Raw genomic sequence first — 17778 nt, 5'->3', positions numbered from 1 at the left:
ACAGGCAGTATCAAACTGTTGCATTGGCTCCCTGTTGTCCAACGGGTGACCTTTAAAATCTTGGGCTTGACCCACAAAGCAGTGTATGGTATTGGCCCTCGTTATTTAGGATTCAGGCTCCACGAACTCAGAAAGTCATATGGGGAGATAAAGCCTTCACTGTGGCCACTGCTAGACATTGGAATGCTCCTCTAGTCCATATTAGGAAGGAATCTAACTACTTGAACTTCTGAAAACTTATCAAAGGTTTTCTCTTTCCACGCTAATTGATGTCTCATTTATCTGGCCTTCTATTTTATCTTCATAGCTCCTGCATCGCACCTTTGTTTCCTTTTTCTCACCTATTGTTTAGCGCTTCGATGCTCTTTTGAGCTGGAATGCGCTCTAAAACTCCTATTTACATACATACATACATGTTGATACTGAAGGTTATTATTGCACATCAATCCTGGAAACAGAACAGTTGACCTCCCACACGTGACAGCAAATATCAGAAGTTCAAGAATGTGAAAGATAAATTATCCATTACTCAGGCAGATATTGTCTTACGAGGTTCAAGAATTGCCATACTAGAGAGTCTGTGGCAAGAAGTAGCTGAAGTAGCCTATGAAGGACATAGTGGAATTGTTCCCACTAAACAAGCTCTTCGAAACCGAGTTTGGTTTCCTCATCTTAATGAGAGTTGAAAAAGAATTGAAGGCCTGTCATTTATGCAATTGCTTATCTCCCAAAATCAGCCAACATACCTTGAACATGTCAAATGTACCAAAACATATGTGGAAAAGAACTGTTATTGATTTCTTTGGTCCTCTTGAAAATGGACATCACCTGATGGTGATTATCAATGAATACTCCTGTTTTCCACGAATAGAAGATCTCTAGGCAATTACTCAAGAAATTGAGAGATTAAATGGCATTTTTGCAATATGGGGTGTTCCTTCAATCCTAAAGTTTGATAAAGGTCCCCCTTTCAACAGTCGAGAATTCCTAGACTTTCTTACTCATCTCAATGTGAAAGCATAAAACAATCACACCTCTTTGGCCACAAGCAAATGGTGTTGCTGAACGTTTTATGAGCACACTTAAAAAGACTGTCCAACCTACTAACCTGGAGAAGCCTATTCTCAGCTCTTCATGTAAGTCTACAAGCTTATCAGTGGATTCTTCATTCAACTACAACTGAAAGTCCTGCCACACTGATGTTTAGGAGAGCTATGACTACCATGTTACCCCAATGTACCAACAGACGATCTACAACAGATGGTGAACTTCTTTGAAAAGACTTGTGTCATAAACAAAAGATGAATTTATATGCTGCCAAACGTCATTACTTTCAATGTAGGTGATCAAGTATTGGTGCCACAGTAGAGAAAATGTAAATCTGATGCTCCCTTTGATGCTGAACCCTTCAAAGTTGTGACTACCAAAGAACACATGGTGGCTGCTCACCGTCCTGGAAGGTTCATTACTTAGCATTTCAGACATCTGCCTCATCATTCGCCAGTTCTTAACATCAGAGATAAGACTGGTTCGATTCAAATTGCAGAGCACCCTCTGACTGCATCCCTCCCTGCATCACCAGTATCAGTCATGGATGTTTCTCTTTTCGCCTCAGAGAACACAAGTACACAAGTTGGGTATATATATCTACATATAAACATGTAAATATATATATATATATATATATATATATATATAATGTATTTTTCTTGTTCCAGGATGAGAATCCTTCTTCGTTAGTTTGTCTACTCCATTCTGTTGTTACTTCAATGTCTTCCCTAATTGGGTATGTTAGGAGGACAAGCTGTCTTTTGGAAAACCCTCCGTAGCAATAGCAAGTCTTACAGAAGGTAACAGAAAATACATTTCTGTTCAGGTAAGGACAAGAAGGAGGGTGTAGTTGGGTTCAAGATTCGGGGTTGGACAGCACTTTGCAGTATGCATAATACAAACACTTCCACTGTATTCCATTGGTTGTTGTAAGTAGTATTCCTCCTTGCTGTTAAATGGTGACTGGGTGCAGAGTGTGAGATAGTGTACTGATATTATTATTACTGGTTGATGGGAGAATGGGTCCTCTCAGGTGACATAAAATCTAGAAGTTTGTGAAATTTGTGTAATTTTGTTTTAGGTAATTCTGCAGAATTAAAAAAAATACGCAAAATTACCTGTAATTAAGTGAAATGCAAATCTATCATGTCACACAGTATATTTTAGTGCAAAACGCATCCTGGTGTCAATGTTTGGTGCAAAGATGCATTTCACGCTTTAAAAAAGTGCACAAAAAAAGAACAGTTAACTGCCACTCGCTATCTGTTGCTCCTGTGCGTTAGTGGCAATTTTTTTTTACTGCAAATAGCACATTTGCTGTAAAATATTATAATAAATGGTGCGTAATTACACAAAGTGCCGTGGCTTAGTGGACTAATGTTGGAAATTTCTCATAACAAGCATAACACAAAATTGCCAAAATTGCATTTATTACACTGGAGTAATTCAAATCTAGACCAAGTCTATCGAGACATGAAGGGGAAAGGCAAAGATAATGCATCATCAGTTTTCCAACACTGACTGTTGGACAGTGGACGTAAGGCCTGCACTGAGATTAACCTGATACTAAGGAAGCTGAAGTCAAGTATAGAGCAGACTAGAGAGAGGTTGATGAGGATAGACAATTAGACAATTTATTTTTGATGGTCCAGGTTTGGGGTTCAGTGTTTGCTCTGATGGTAGGTAAGTGTAGCATTCTAGTTTAAGGATGGTACAGTACACTTAATGACACATCTACTACTACCAACAATACTTCTACTACTACTACTTCCAATAATAATAATTACAATAACAATACCAATATTGCTACTAATACTACTACTACTACTACTACTACTACTACTAATAATAATAATAATAATAATAATAATAATCATAATCATAATCATAACACATTAAAAAACCATAAGTAGGAAAAAATAAAGTGTTTTTTACAAAACCAAGCCCACACCCTCCACTTGCAACAGACCCAACTCTGACCACACTCATAAGCGCACAAAATTAAACTAATCTATCTCTTCCCCAACTGTTCCCCTCCACTCCATCCACAACCCCTCCACAAGTTTAAGTCTCTGCCTAAGATCCTTCTGACGCTCCTTTGAGTTTTGTATTTCTTTGAGTGCCTTTTGAAGGAGGAGGGTGGCTGCTGTGTGTAGTGATCCACTTGGTCACGTGTGGTGGCTGGGACAGTTGCGCCTTACCCTGGTTCAGCTGGCTGGGCATGGGAAGAAAGAAATGTTATGACATCACTGCTTCTTCCTCCTCCGTCTCCAGTATATATAGCCGGTAATTGGCCACTGTGATCGTCTCCATTTTCTGGAGGCCCAGTCAAGCTGCTACCTCCTGCTGGCACCGGTCCTCCTTAGGAGTACTGGTGGAGCTCGTGGCTGGGCCTCTGATGGGAACAGTAGGATCTTGTAGTGAGGAAAGAAGACAACAAACGTAAATTGTAGAACCCATTGCAGCCGGTCCCAGGATGCTCGTTTTCGGGTCTAGGAAGGGGCCGGCAGTTCGGCTAGACTGTTCCGTTGTTTTCACAGGATAAACAGTTCTAGATGTTGACACACATACACACACACACCCCCCTTTCTCTATCATTCTCTGTTGAGTTGACTATAAATTTTGAACCGAAAAGTATCTCTTCATATTACCCCTTCTTAACTCAGAACTCAGCCTTTCAAGAGCTGAAAAGTTAGATATGGGTGGAATTCATTCATCCACGACCTAGGCCCTGATTACAAGTAACATGTTATTGCGGGGGTCACACTGCAACCCGTATTTACCAAGTGTGCGTTGTATGGGTAATGGGAATTAGCAGGGCCTTAATTTAATCACCATTCCGAGTTTCGGTCCATGTACTGGAGGATAATGCACACATTGAACACATATATATCCCGTAGTCTGAAGAAACACGAAAATTGAGGTATTTTTCCCTTAAGTTTCCTTCATTTACCTGGCAAATATCTGCAGGCAAAAAACTTTAGACGCGCAATATATGCCACTCTTGTAATCCCCTTCAGAACTTTACTTGAAATAAGGGCCTTCATCTCAAATGAAAGATTAGTTTGAGGGCGGAAGGGAGCTGCAGTGATAATGTGTTGTGCATGACTGAGGGTAGAAAATGGCTTATTACACTAGACACTGCAAAGTCTATTTTTCAAAATAAAAGTGTTATTTGCAATGAACACAGTCTTTAGCAGATACTTCATGTATCTAGGTCACCGATTATCTCCGACACCAAAACGAGTCTCAAATGAGCAAAAAATATCTGTGTTTTGTGTTCCGACCCGGCAGCCACTCCAGACAAAAAGGAAGCTCTCCTGATTCTGAACAACCCAGCACAGTGTGTTGTTGAAATGCCGACATGTGTCAGTGAACATTTGTTTTGTTTTTAAGAGATAGGAATCTTGTAAAAACAGCTGCAAGCATAACTTCTGTATATGAACGATGTCAGGGAATTATAGATTTCAGCTAATATCTGATGAAAGATTACCAGATGGCTCCACGTTATCAGCGATGGGATCAGGCAGCCACGGCCCTCTGCCAGTGCATTCTGGTACAGGATTACCATCACATGGCCCAGCGGTTGCAGGCCCAGGACCCTCCTAATCCTGTTCCTTTGGGTCTGGTGCCATCTGCTAACGTGATTCTGAAGCAACGTCTCTCGTTTGCCGACTCTGTGTAGTAGATTCTATCATACTCTACCCTGGATGTAAATATCAATGCAAAGTTATCACTGCTATGCGTCTATATGAATACCATACAAACACATATTCACACAATTACAACATGATAAACCTGTACATAGTATAGGGTTGTGATAATTCAGCTTAATTACTACAAGTGTAATTATGTGAAATTTCACTAAAAGGTATGTGAAATTATGTGTACTTACATGAATTGCGGCTCCTCATTTCTTACATACAAAATTATGCAAGGACGCATTTCGTGTAAAAAAATAGCACAAAACGACATGATGTACGATGCATGAGCTCAGCCATATTCTGTAGGATATGGCTTCTACCTACTCCCTCTTAAATGTGGCCCCTTGCGTTCCCAATCCCATCCAGCCCCATGATTTCCTGTTCACTTTTTTCAATCATTATTTTCACTTTTAGTGTAGATGCTCTGGGCCTGTATTTTTATTTTTATTTTTATTCCTATTCGCCTGTTTTGCGTTTTTGTCACCCGTGTGCACCCTACAGTTATGTCAGAGACAGGCACTGGGCCACAGGAGTTTGCAGCCACAGCACCCCACTGATGTCAGTCGGAAGGCGTTGCCCCGTGCAACAATTTTTCAGAGGAGCAGGTGACTGCAAATCACCACCCTCCTCTCATGTCGACAGCTGGAAGCATGCCAGACAAGGGGTATTACCTGGAGGCTCAGCTCATGTACTGCCGGAGAGTGTGGGAGCATACACCGCCACACTAGGGTCTCCTGCATTCAAGAGGCAGGTCATGCACCGCTTGCCTGATGCCATCAAACGGTAGAGGGATCTGTTCGACCTGCTCAGCGGCAATGTGGTGAAAACAGGTAAGGAATCTTCAAAATGTTTTTATTTTATGTTTATTAATTTGCAGGAGGTATTATTTACATCACTAGTGAGTTAAGTGATTTACTATATTTACATTTATTTTTATATATCTGTGTGTGTGTTAGAAATTGGGTCTCTAGTTAGCAGAGGTATGCACCCTGTCGAAGTAGGGGCCCCATAGTCAGGGTAAGTCAGATACACACCCTAAACTAACCTGCGCTTACCTTCTACTAACTTGGCACAGAGCAGTCAGGCTTACCTTAAGAGAAAATGTGTAAAGTATGTTGTACAGTACTTAAATTATAGGAACACAGTGAAAAACACCACAAAAGACCCATCACAAGTTAAAAAAATATATACCATATTTATCTGAGTAGAACAAGACCAAAACAACAAACTTCCAATAAGAAGAACTCAAGGTATGAATTTTTAAAGAATAAATTGCAATGTAGTGCTTTAAAGTCAATGGGCCTGATTCACAAAGGTAAACTTGGATGTTAGGTCCCCACTCAGGGCGGAGATCCTCCCCAAGTGTGGACATAAAGATAATTCTCATAAATGCTCTTTGTGTATCCCCAAAGTCGTAAACTTAGACATTTGGTCTAAGTTTAGACCAAACTTCTAAGACTACCTTTGTGAATCAGGCATATTAGGCTAAATGGTTTGTTGAGGTCGCGCTAGAATGAGGTAAATCTAAAGTTCAGGCCGACCGTGGTAAAGGGCAGGCCAGATACAGAACTCATGCATGGCCCACTGAAACAGTACCGTGGATGGAGCAAGCATCATTGTCAAAGAATAGATGGGTCAGTTTTGATCCGTGCAAATGGGAAAGATGCATTAACCTCAAATCCCTTTTGATGGAGGCAATGCATCATCGTCGAGCGACACAGTGATGTTCTTGGATCGGCGCTGCATAGTCACAGACTTTTACCCAGGTCAGGGAGAGTGCCACAATTAGCACTGTAGCCCTGGTGACCCCTTTACCATCCCTTCCCTGGGTACCACTGGTACCATTTACTAGTGCATTACATGGGTAGTAAAGACCTTGCCAATTGGATTTGCAGTTGTCTCAGTACAATTCAAGGGAAAGCGCACTTGTACTGGGGTCTGGTTAGCAGGCTGCAGTACACTTACAGGTCAAAAACAACAGCATCAAACAGCAAAAGGTTGTGGGTGGCCATCTAAACAGTGGACTTTACAACAATCTTTTGGAATTCCTGAGCTTGGATGAGTAAAAGATAGTGAAAAGAACTGTAGTCTGTGTAGGTTCGAGTGAGTGAAGCCAGATGCATTCCACAGTCCTGCCCATTCTTGCATCCCCCACTACTTGGCAGGTTCAACAGCCTTGTGTGGTGGCTATTTAGAATGCCCCTCTCTCCTTTTTTAATTTGTTTTCCACCTGCTGTTCGGGCACACCCAAATCCACCTACTCTTCTTTATGATTATGCAAGACAATATACTATGGCTAGGATGTGAAACCCCAACACACCAAAAACTAGGCATAACCTCAAACAAAGATGGGCTCTGGAATTCACCACTTCTTCTGCCACCAAGAGATTAATATTAGATAGATATCCAGAGTTATTGTTCATGGAACATCTCTCTGACTAGTGTTAAGGCCCCATACAGAAGAGGGGAAAAGGATGCCAGAGTTTCAGCACGAATGTAACTTGCTGTCCTGCCAGATTGGAAACAGAACCTCAAATCCAAGGTTCTGGGGTAAGTGGCACGTTCTACCGGACCTGCCTAAAGTAAGGAGCCCACCCTTGCTGCTGCAAAGAGAAGTACTGGAGGTACCCTCTGCAGAAGGAACCTTCTTGGAGCATATCACTACCGAGCTGCTTCAAGAGAATGAACTGTTCAGAAAAGGAACTAGACCTATCATCATCTGTAACAACAAGTTGAACCAGCAAAAGGAGCAACAAATACATCATCTTTGCTGCTGGATTCCTTTCACCCTCAGATGCCTGTACTTTGCCCTGGTTGCTCCAGCTGAGACTTGAAGGATTGGGTATAGGTTTGATAGAGAGGGCACCAGATAAAGAACTCACAAAGACAGGAGGGAGGGACTCTGATACTTGGTACCGAAGATCTAAATGCTGTGCTTCCTTCAATGTCAAATTATGCCGGCTTTCCTCTGTGGCACTTGTGCCACCTTTATGATAATGAAGACCAACCCATAAAAGGCCGGACAAAGCTGAAATGTAAAATGTGGGTTGTGTATTTACAAGAGCAATAGTTGTTCTGATATTCACCTATTTGACTCTCTCTACTCCCTGTACAACTTCTTTGTCAATGTGTTTTTGCATTGGTACCTCCGAAAGAGCTACTTAAAACAAAGGTGGAAATTTCCAGTAAGATTAGACAAGAAGTCAAGGCCTAGCTCAGCTCATGGGGGTAATTTTAAATTAAGAAGACTTCCAATCTGGGACAATGTGTGGCTGAAATCGGAATGTCGTGCTTGGCATGCATCTTGCTCTTTCTGCAACTATCTGATTAGGATTTAAATCAAATTGGGCCATATGTACGAGCACGTTTTCCCATAGAGACAGAATGGGCAAAACTGCTTGCTACATCTGGCCCATTCTCTTTTTCTGTCCTGGGTTATCAACTACAAAAAGTATGCATACCGATCTGATTTGTAATGTCTATTATTTGTTCGATCTCTGATGCACAAAAATATTGTACTAACTAGATTCCATCAATACTTGCTAGTGCTTATATACATTTTAAAAGTGTTTTAATATTTGTATTTTTGCATGTTAAGATTTAAGTATGGCATATTTAAATAATACCCAATGAAATAAGTAAAAAATATAGATTTTTAGAAGTCTGTGTATTCTACAGTTTGTGAATTAATTTGGGTATTTGTGAGAAAGTAGCCTCTTTCTAGCATTGTTACCCCCACTTTTGGCCTGTTTGTGAGTGTGTGCCAGTGTGTTTTTACTGTGTCACTGGAATCCTGCTAGCCAGGACCCCAGTGCTCATAGATAAAAACCTATATGTCAGTGTGTTTTGCCTGTCTCACAGAGATCCTGCTAGCCAGGACCCCAGTACTCATAGTTTATGGCCTAACATGTATGCTTGTGTAGTGCCTAACTGTGTCACTGAGGCTATGCTAACCAGAACCTCAGTGCTTATGCTCTCTCTGCTTTTACATTTGCCACTGTAGGCCAGTGACTTCATTCACCAATTTCAATTGGCATACTGGACCCCCCTTATAAGTCCCTAGTATATGGTACCTAGGTACCAGGGGCTTTGGGGTTCCAGGAGATCCATATGGGCTGCAGCATTTCTTTTGCCACCCACAGGGAGCTCAGACAAACCCTTACACAGGACTGCCACTGCAGCCCGCGTGAAATAGTGCACACACTATTTCACAGCCATTTTCACTGCACTTAAGTAACTTATAAGTCACCTATATGTCTAACCTTCACTTGCTGAAGGTTAGGTGCAAAGTTACTAAGTGTGAGGGCATCCTTGCACTAACAAAGGTACCCCCACATAGTTCAGGGCCATTTCCCCGGACTTTGTGAGTGCGGGGCACCATTTCACTGGTGCACTACATATAGGTCAATACCTATATGTAGCTTTACAATGGTAACTCTGAATATGGCCATACCATGTCTAAGATCATGGCATTGTCCCCCCATTCCAAAGCTGGTATTGGGGAGCCAATTCCATGCATCCTGGGGGCTCCACCATGGACCCCCAGTACTGCCAAACCAGCTCTCTGAGGCTTGCACTGCAGCTACAGCTGCTACCACCTCACAGACAGGGTTCTACCCTCCTGAGGTCTGGACAGCCCAGTCCCAGGAAGGCAGAACAAAGCATTTCCTCTGAGAGCAGGGTGTTACACCCTCTCCCTTTGGAAATAGGTGTTACAGGCTGGGCAGGGGTAGCCTCCCCAGCCTCTGGAAATGCTTTGAAGGGCACAGATGGTAAACCAGTCTGCACCCGTTCAGGGACCTCTTCTCCCCTGCTCTACCGTGAAATTGGTCAAAGGAAAGGGAGTGGCCACACCCCTGTCCATCGCCACCTCAGGGGTGGCGCCCAGAGCTCCTCCAGTGTGTCCCAGACTTCAGCCATCTTCCTTTGCAAGGTGTGGGAGCACTCTGGAGGGCTCTGAGTGACCAGTGCCAGCAGGTGATGTCAGAGACCCCTCCTGATAGGTCCATACCTGATAAGGTAGCCAATCCCCTTCTCAGGGCTATTTAGGGTCTCTCCTCTGGGTTCTCTTCAGATTCTGCTTGCAAGTTTCCTTCAGGAATCCTCTGCAACAACTTCAGACTCTTCTGACCTTGTATCAACCGCAGCCTGCTCCAAGAAACGCTGTAACTGCAAAAAAGTGTCTACAAGAGACACCTTTCTTCAGCAACCTCAGCTCCAAGTCAGCAACTGTAACAGTTTCTATGGTGTGCATGATCTGGGGAATCCCTGTCTTCATCCTGCACCAGAAGTACCGATGAAATCTCCCCTGGAATGACAGAGTCACTCCCCTGATCCAAGCAGGCACCTTCCAAGGCAATGACCGGTACCCTTGGACTCCTCTCAAGGTGATGAACATGCTCCTAAGGACATAGAGGGTGGACATCATCGACATAGACTGCTCTGAGGTCCTGCTGACGCAATTTGGAGGAGGTAAGACCTTGCCTTCCCTGAGAACGATGGTACCCCTGTGTCTTGTGTCTTCTTTGCCTCCTGAGGCATCTGTGCACTCTTTGTAAAATTCCTTCATGCACAGCCTGGTCCAAGTCCCCAGCACTCCACCCTGCAATGCTCAACTCGCTAAGTTGTTCTCTGGTGGCGTGGGACTTTCTTTTGTTGTGCTGCATCAACCATGTTTTGCACCTCCTTTGAACCTGGATCCTGTGGCTTCTGGGGGAGCTGGCTGCCATCCTGAGGACTCTCTAAAGTGCTGAGAGCCCCTTCTTCCTTCTCACACAGAGTTTAGGCCCCCAGATCCCTCCTGGGTCCATCCAGCACCATTTTGATGAAAAATACACTTTTGTCGTAGCCAAGGCTTGTTGGTGCCTTCCAACACAAAATCTCATCTGAAACAATCTTCACACCATGGGACATCTTTTTCATCATACAGGAACCCGCTGGCTTCTTCCTAGGGTGCATTTCTGCAGTCTTCGACTAACCGGGGACTCTTCTTTTGCACCCTCTTCTGGGTTGGCAGGGGCTCCTGTCCTTCCTGGAACTTCTTTCGACTTTTGGACTTGGTCCCCTTCCTTTGCAGGTCTTCTGGTCCAATAATCCAGTAGTTGTTCTTTGCAGACTTGGTTGGCTGCTGCAAAATCCCCAAAACGAGGTGTAGTGTGTCCTAAGGAAACTTGCAGTACTTTACTCCTGCTTTTCTGGGCTCTCGGGTGGGGTATTTTACTTACCTTTACTGTATTCTTACTCTCCCAGTGATTCTGCACACACTACACTTGTCTAGGGGGGAATTTGTGATTCACATTCCACTTTTTTAGTATATGGTTTGTGTTGCCCCAGACCTATTTTCGCCCATTGCATTCTATAAGATTTCCTACTGTTTGCATTGTTCTATGACTATTTACTTGTCTAATTTTGATGTCTAGTGTATATATTGCTTATAATACTTACCTCCAAAAGGAGTATTCTCTCTAATATATTTTTGGTACTGTGTCACCCAAATAAATACCTTTATTTTTGGTAACACTGAGTATTGCCTTCAATTGTGTATAAGTACTGTGTAACTATAAGTTGTATTGCATGAGCTTTTGTCTCCTAGTTCAGCCTAAACTGCTCTGCTATAGCTACCTCTATCAGCCTAAGCTGCTAGAACACTACTACTTCATTAATAAGGGATAACTGGACCTGGTATAAGGTGTAAGTACCCAAGGTACCCACTACAAACCAGGCCAGCCTCCTACAGTATTGACCTGCTATTTGGCTGTTGGTCTCTCATTTGTGACGTGTTTGGGACATCTCTCATAAGAAACAGTAGGCCAATATAATCTTGTGGAGGTTCAACACTATGGATAGTTTGAGATCTGTTTTGCATGCTGTGGTATTTTAACACTGAATTCTGAGGGGGAGCTTCTGAGGTACATTGTAAGGAATATTCAAAATCTAGTGCAGAGGAATGGACTACAAATTCTTATTTCAAATGTCTGACCCATTATGGGGCTATTTTCAAAAGTAGGTCCAACCTACAAATCAAAGATTCGGAGCAAATTAAATTTAAATATTTAAACTTAAATGTCTTGGAAGTGCAGTTTTATAGTGCTGCCACAATAACTAGACTAATAGGAGGTGATATCCTGAGACATCCTTAAGAAAAGGATTCCATGTCAGAGAGATTTAGGCACATGCAGTTTCATATATCTACAAAGGTATCAGGCTGCTATGCATGGATTTTTTCAACGTGAAGATATTTACTCTGCTGGAATAGGACTGGGTGACGGTCTTTGGCTGATGGGCAGAAGCCATCACAAATTGTGTCAAATACCCCATTCAAAGCCTGGTCTCCAGACATTCATATCAGGAATTAATTTAAATATTACTTCCCCCTTTTGCAGCAGATGTGGATTGCTGAAGATACTTCCAGACAGTCTGGATGGGAAAGGTGTTGCTTGTGAATAGAGGAGGCTTTTTCTGCTCCTGGCGTCCTGGGGGACTACCATGGATATGTTTCATGGGAAAGGCCTAAATACAAGGAAGTTGAATGAGATTAGTGACAACTCAAGCACAATTTTGAAAGCAAAAAGCGGAAACGCTCAGAGAAAAAAGTGACAAATTGAACAATGGGTAGTGTGACAAAATATGTTTGGCATTGCAGACGCTTTAGTTTAGACCAGTGTGTGCATTCCAGCCAACTACCCCATTCAGCAGATATCATCTCTCACCTTTGACTTTGGTAGGCGGTACCTAGTGACCGGAAAACAATGTTCAGTTTTTCCCTAGGTTGTAAATTCTATGTTACCCAATTCAAAATCTACACCAATGTAAATAGTACTTAGCATCACTACCATAGCAGTTTTGGAAATAAACAGTGGATGATCCTTTCTGGGGGCTGTGACCACGTAATAGCAGAAGCCTGCATGATTGATAATGGGCAGTAGGTACCTTCTATATACTTCAGTACCTGGCACTTTGTCTTTAACACAATGTTGTTCTTTGATCACACTCAATTATTTCATGCATAAATTTACAATTGCTCAAGGGGCCAACCTCCTGAAGAGAGGACGCTTCTCTTGCATGTGCTCTCTTTTACCACAGGCTGGTGTTTGTGGTGTGTCTTTTTTGCATTAGCTTGCAGGTGATGTATTTCGGGAGTGCACAAGCTGGGTTTGAGTATATAGCTGCTACTGAAGTTCAACAGGAAAACTTTGGACATTATGTAGAGATTAGCAGATGGGACAGTCTGTAACAACCATGGCTGATGTTCCTCCGCTGAACTACAAGTGCACCGTAACCTATGGCACTTGGAATATGGTTGACGGGATAACTGCCATGTTTTTACGGCACATCTGACCCACTAAACTCTAAACAAGGCCCTTCGCTTCTGGTAGCTTTACTTCAAAACAATGTTAAGATACAACACATGCAAACTGAACCTCCATATCAATTTGATAAAAGATTTACACTCATGTCTGTAAATTATACATGTTGTCATACATTTAGTACATATGTGTACTCTACCAAAATAATATGTGCCTTGTACATATGTATGTGTTGAGATCTGTATAAAGCAAACCTAGGTACAATAAAACAGAGTGCTGTAAAAAGCTTGGGGTACAAGGACAATTTCTTTGGAGGGGGATGAGGAAAGATGCAGGAAGGACAAGTGAATTATCCAGCTGGACCTACACAAATTGGTCTATATTGTTTACTACGTTTGAATTTGATGAGAACACTATTGGAGAGTGGCTACGATTATATGAAGTGCAAGCTACCCAAGAAAAAACACGATGCATGTATTAGTATGTGTTGGCGGGCTGGGCTGCGTCACACAGAAGAGAAGTGGTATGTGTCCCATAAGTGCATATGACGGTTTGACCAGCCATCTTAGGCCAGCTAAACAGACATGTGCACTTAGCATTTCTCCACCCGGTATTGCACAGCCGGGTGGAGAACATGCACAGGCTCCCAGTTCCTGTCTGAGCACCAAACCAGGCCGCTCACAACAACCACAATGCTACTGCCATGCTGGTGACAGCAGCGTTGTGATTGGCTTAGGGGAGTCTGGGAGCCTGTGTGCTTCGGTGGTACCAGGAGTCAGGAAGAGAAGGGGACAGAGGAGAGATGGCAGCCGCACACAGGTAAGTGGTTTTTTTTTTTATCCCCCGACCCGCCACACCTGCTCCGTAGCAGCCACCACTAATAAAAAGGAGGGTTTATTCACATTGAATGGAGCATTTTGTACAGAATTTTAACCACAAACAACAAATGTACATGGTTATTATCCATTCTCTGTGGATGAAATCATAACTGTCAGATTTAGGTTAGGGGATATTGACCTGAAACTTCATTTCTGGGCACACAAACTTCATATCTGGCCCTGCAGTATATTAGGGGGACCAGCGGTACTGGATTTGCGGGAGGGTCCTGGTTTTTCACGAGTTGTCCCAGCAGATTTCAGGAAATTTAGCTCATGTCCTGGTTTTTTATTTTTAAAGAGGGAACGGTGGAAGGTGCCTTTTTATGTTTTCCAAAGCAAGGAAAGTTAGCAGCTGTTATAAGAAACGCAATTTCATTAAATTACATGATGCCGACTTTAAAAATTACATTTTATTTATGTTCTTAGTGCCTCTGCTTTAATTTTATGCTGGTTCTGAGTGCCTGGTTGAAGTAAAATTGTAGTCCTGCTTCTACTTTTATGAAATGTCCCGGTTTTTTACTTTAACGTTCTGGTCACCCTAAGTATATCCGACTGACTGTAAATCGGGACCAATGTGCTTTACTTTAACCCAAACATTTTAGAAAGCTTGCTTTTAATTATCGTATCATTATGACATGACAGAAATAGATTTCTGTCAGTTTTTTTCTAACTCTGTATTCAACCAACACAGGTAGGGACGAAGGGAGAGAGAGAAGCTGATGGGCAGACGTGTAGACAGACAGGTGTCTTTCATTGAACTATTGGCCCGTTACAGGCCCTCTTTTCCCAATCTGCATAAACACAATTCAATATAATGTCAACAGTAAGTGTGAGGCCAATCCAAGACTTTAGGTGATTAATCAATCAAAAATGAAGGCCTTAATTATAGTTTTTTTTTTTTCTATTTAAAGAGTCCTTTGGATGCCGGGAAAGGAAATTACCACAGGTTATTCTCTTTCTTAAAAAAAGAAAACATAAGAGCCATAAGGAGAGGAAATGAAAGAGCAGGGAGTGAGAGGAACGTTACAAAAGCACAGCCGTGTTAGTGCACCACTTAATAAAATGCAAACCGCGGGATTGTTATCGCTCAGTTTCCCGCATAATGTCCTTTCTCTCAGCCATACAGTGACAAAATGCTCCTTCGTCCTTGTCGGAGTCAGCAGGGAGGATCTGTTCAAATTGTGTCTCGCGCCTGGATCCTCCGTGTCAAGCACTTGACTTTCGATCGATTGAAGGTCAACGGGGTTAAATGTTGGCCGCATCCCCTGCGACCCAAGAGGCCACTTGTGTGGTCATTTAACCATTTACAGATAATAGGGGCGATTAAACAGAACAACACGTGTTCATGCTTTAGTGGATTAGGCGCTGATCTATTAGACCTGGGGGATTAAAGGTCTGCCCCTGGCATCAGGGTCCAGACGCTGCTGGGTGACAGAGAGGCAATATTTAATGGTCAAATCAGTAGACAAAAGATGGCGATTGTGTTTCTAGACTTCCTGTCCGCTTTGCTTCTTCCATAGTCCCCTCCACAGACACGCACGGAGACGTACAGACATGCACGCAAACGCACACGCACGTTCTTCTATTTCGTTCCTCAGCAGTGTCTAAATAGCAGGTGCATTCAAAGTTAACCACGTAGCAAAACATGCATGTACATTTTTTAAAATAATGTATATGCATTAGACCAAAAGTCCATTGTTACTTGATATTTTCATTTCTCAAGACAGCTGTTTCGTTTACAGCATTAAGGACGAAAATCTACAGCTGGGTGACGCTGCTGCTTCTTCAAACATTGGTTCGCTTTTAACCCCCCTAGATGCCCGTTCTATTTGTTCCTCGATAGGTGACAAGAGTGCCAGTCTTAATGCTGCAAACAAGCGATCTAGACTGTGATTGGCTGAAGGGGGGGAGGCGGGCACCAAAGTGGCCTACACTTATCCAAACAGGAGAAACCACACTGCCTGGCTCTAATAACAACGTGTTATATAGTGCCTCCTTGCACATTTCGAATACTCTAAGTGCTGCAAAGAATTGCTCTCCTTGCCATTAGAACGTTTTTTTTCTCCATCAGAAGGATAGAAGGCTTAATTGATTTTGCTGGCTTTCAAATTCTTGACGTTCAGGTCAGTGCAAATGTCGAAAACCATGAAACATGTTGTTGGATGTTGGTAAGACGCATGGTTTGAGAAAGCCTATTTGATTTAGAGTTACAGTCTTTTTTACTGTCTTCAGTCCGGTTTGGTGAGAAAATCTGCGCAGTTTCCTGAAAACAAGGCCATTCATTCACGCTCTGTGTGTATAAGATTTGGGTTGATAAGCGCATGCAAGTCGTAGTACTACGACCTGTGGACGTAACAGTCCTCCCCTTAAGACATTGCCACTATAAGTAGTTAACACTACAAAGCACTGTTTTTGAGATGGATGGCTACACTTGGCCTGGAATACACATTCCTTACCACCATCTCAACAACCCTTCTTTCCACCAGACAGGGAGTCTGTGATGTGAGGGTGTGGATTCAAGCTTGTAGATTGTATGACAGACCACGCATGCTGGAACCACGCATGCCTTAACAAGGCAATCAGAAAAACAACTGGGTCTTTTCCATGCATGCCTTTACCACGCATGCCTTTACAATGAAGTTCTTTGTAAAAGCATGCTTAGTAAAGCCATATGTGGAAACAACATGCGTGGTTCTGTCATAGAACACCCTCTTACCTAAAAAAGTACCCCAACCCCACCACCAACAATGAGGCCCAAAACTATCCCCACCCCTAATAAGTAAACTACCCACACCCCCCCTCCTGCCTGAGCCCTAAAACCTTCCCCCACCCCTAAAAACTAAACTACCCTGACCCCCATCCACTCTAAGCCCTAAAAAAACGATCCCAACCCTCCACTCCTGCCCCTAAAAACTAAACTACGCCTACATCCCCACCGGCCCTGAGCCCTAAAACCTTAGCGCACCCCTAACAACTAATCTACCCTGACCCCTACCAACTCTAAGCCCTAAAACAAAGTACACCAAACCCCCATTCCTACCACTAAAAACTAAACTACCCGACACCCCCACCCACCCTAAAACCTTCCCCCACCACTAATAAGTAAACTACCCGATCCCCCACCCATCCTAAGCCCTAAAAAAACCTACCACAACGCCCACCCCTGCCCCTAAAAACTAAACTACCCTGACATCCTCACCCACCATGAGCTCTTAAACCCCCCCTAATAACTAAACTACCTGACCCCCCACCCACCCTAAGCCCTAAAAAAAATATATCCCTGCCCCTCGATGCCTCACCCCTCCAGCCCTAAAAACTCCTCCCCTAATAAGTAAACTACCCTTAACCCCCACCCACTAGAAGCCCTAAAAATTAACTACCCCAGCCACCTCTACTCCTGGCCCTAATAAATAACCTACCCTGAAACCCCCCCTCAACCCAAAGCCCTAAATCCATCCCCACCGCTAGAAACTACGCCCAAAACCATGCCCCAACCACATTTACCTCACCAGGTCTTCTCCGGATCCTTCCTCCTCTCCTCTCCTCTCCTCTCCTCTGCTCTCCTCTCCTCTCCTCTCTTCTTCCTCCACCTCCCTCCCTTCCTTGAACCTTCCCCCACCCCTAAAAAATAAACTACCCCACCTCCTCACCTCGTCCTTAAAGAATAAACTACCCCAACCCCCCCACCCTCACCCCTAAAAAATAAACTACCCTGACTCTCCAACCCACTCAACGCACTAAATCCAACCCCACTTACCTCACCGCCTCTTCTCCCGATCCTTGCTCCTCTCCTCTTGCTCTTCCTTAAACCCCCCCTAAAAAAAAAACTACCCCGCGCCC

The sequence above is a fragment of the Pleurodeles waltl genome, chromosome 3_1 (assembly GCF_031143425.1).
Source record: "Pleurodeles waltl isolate 20211129_DDA chromosome 3_1, aPleWal1.hap1.20221129, whole genome shotgun sequence".
Classification (NCBI taxonomy): Eukaryota; Metazoa; Chordata; class Amphibia; order Caudata; family Salamandridae; genus Pleurodeles; species Pleurodeles waltl.
The sequence above is the reverse complement of the archived record's forward strand: the minus strand, read 5'-3'. Positions refer to the sequence as shown.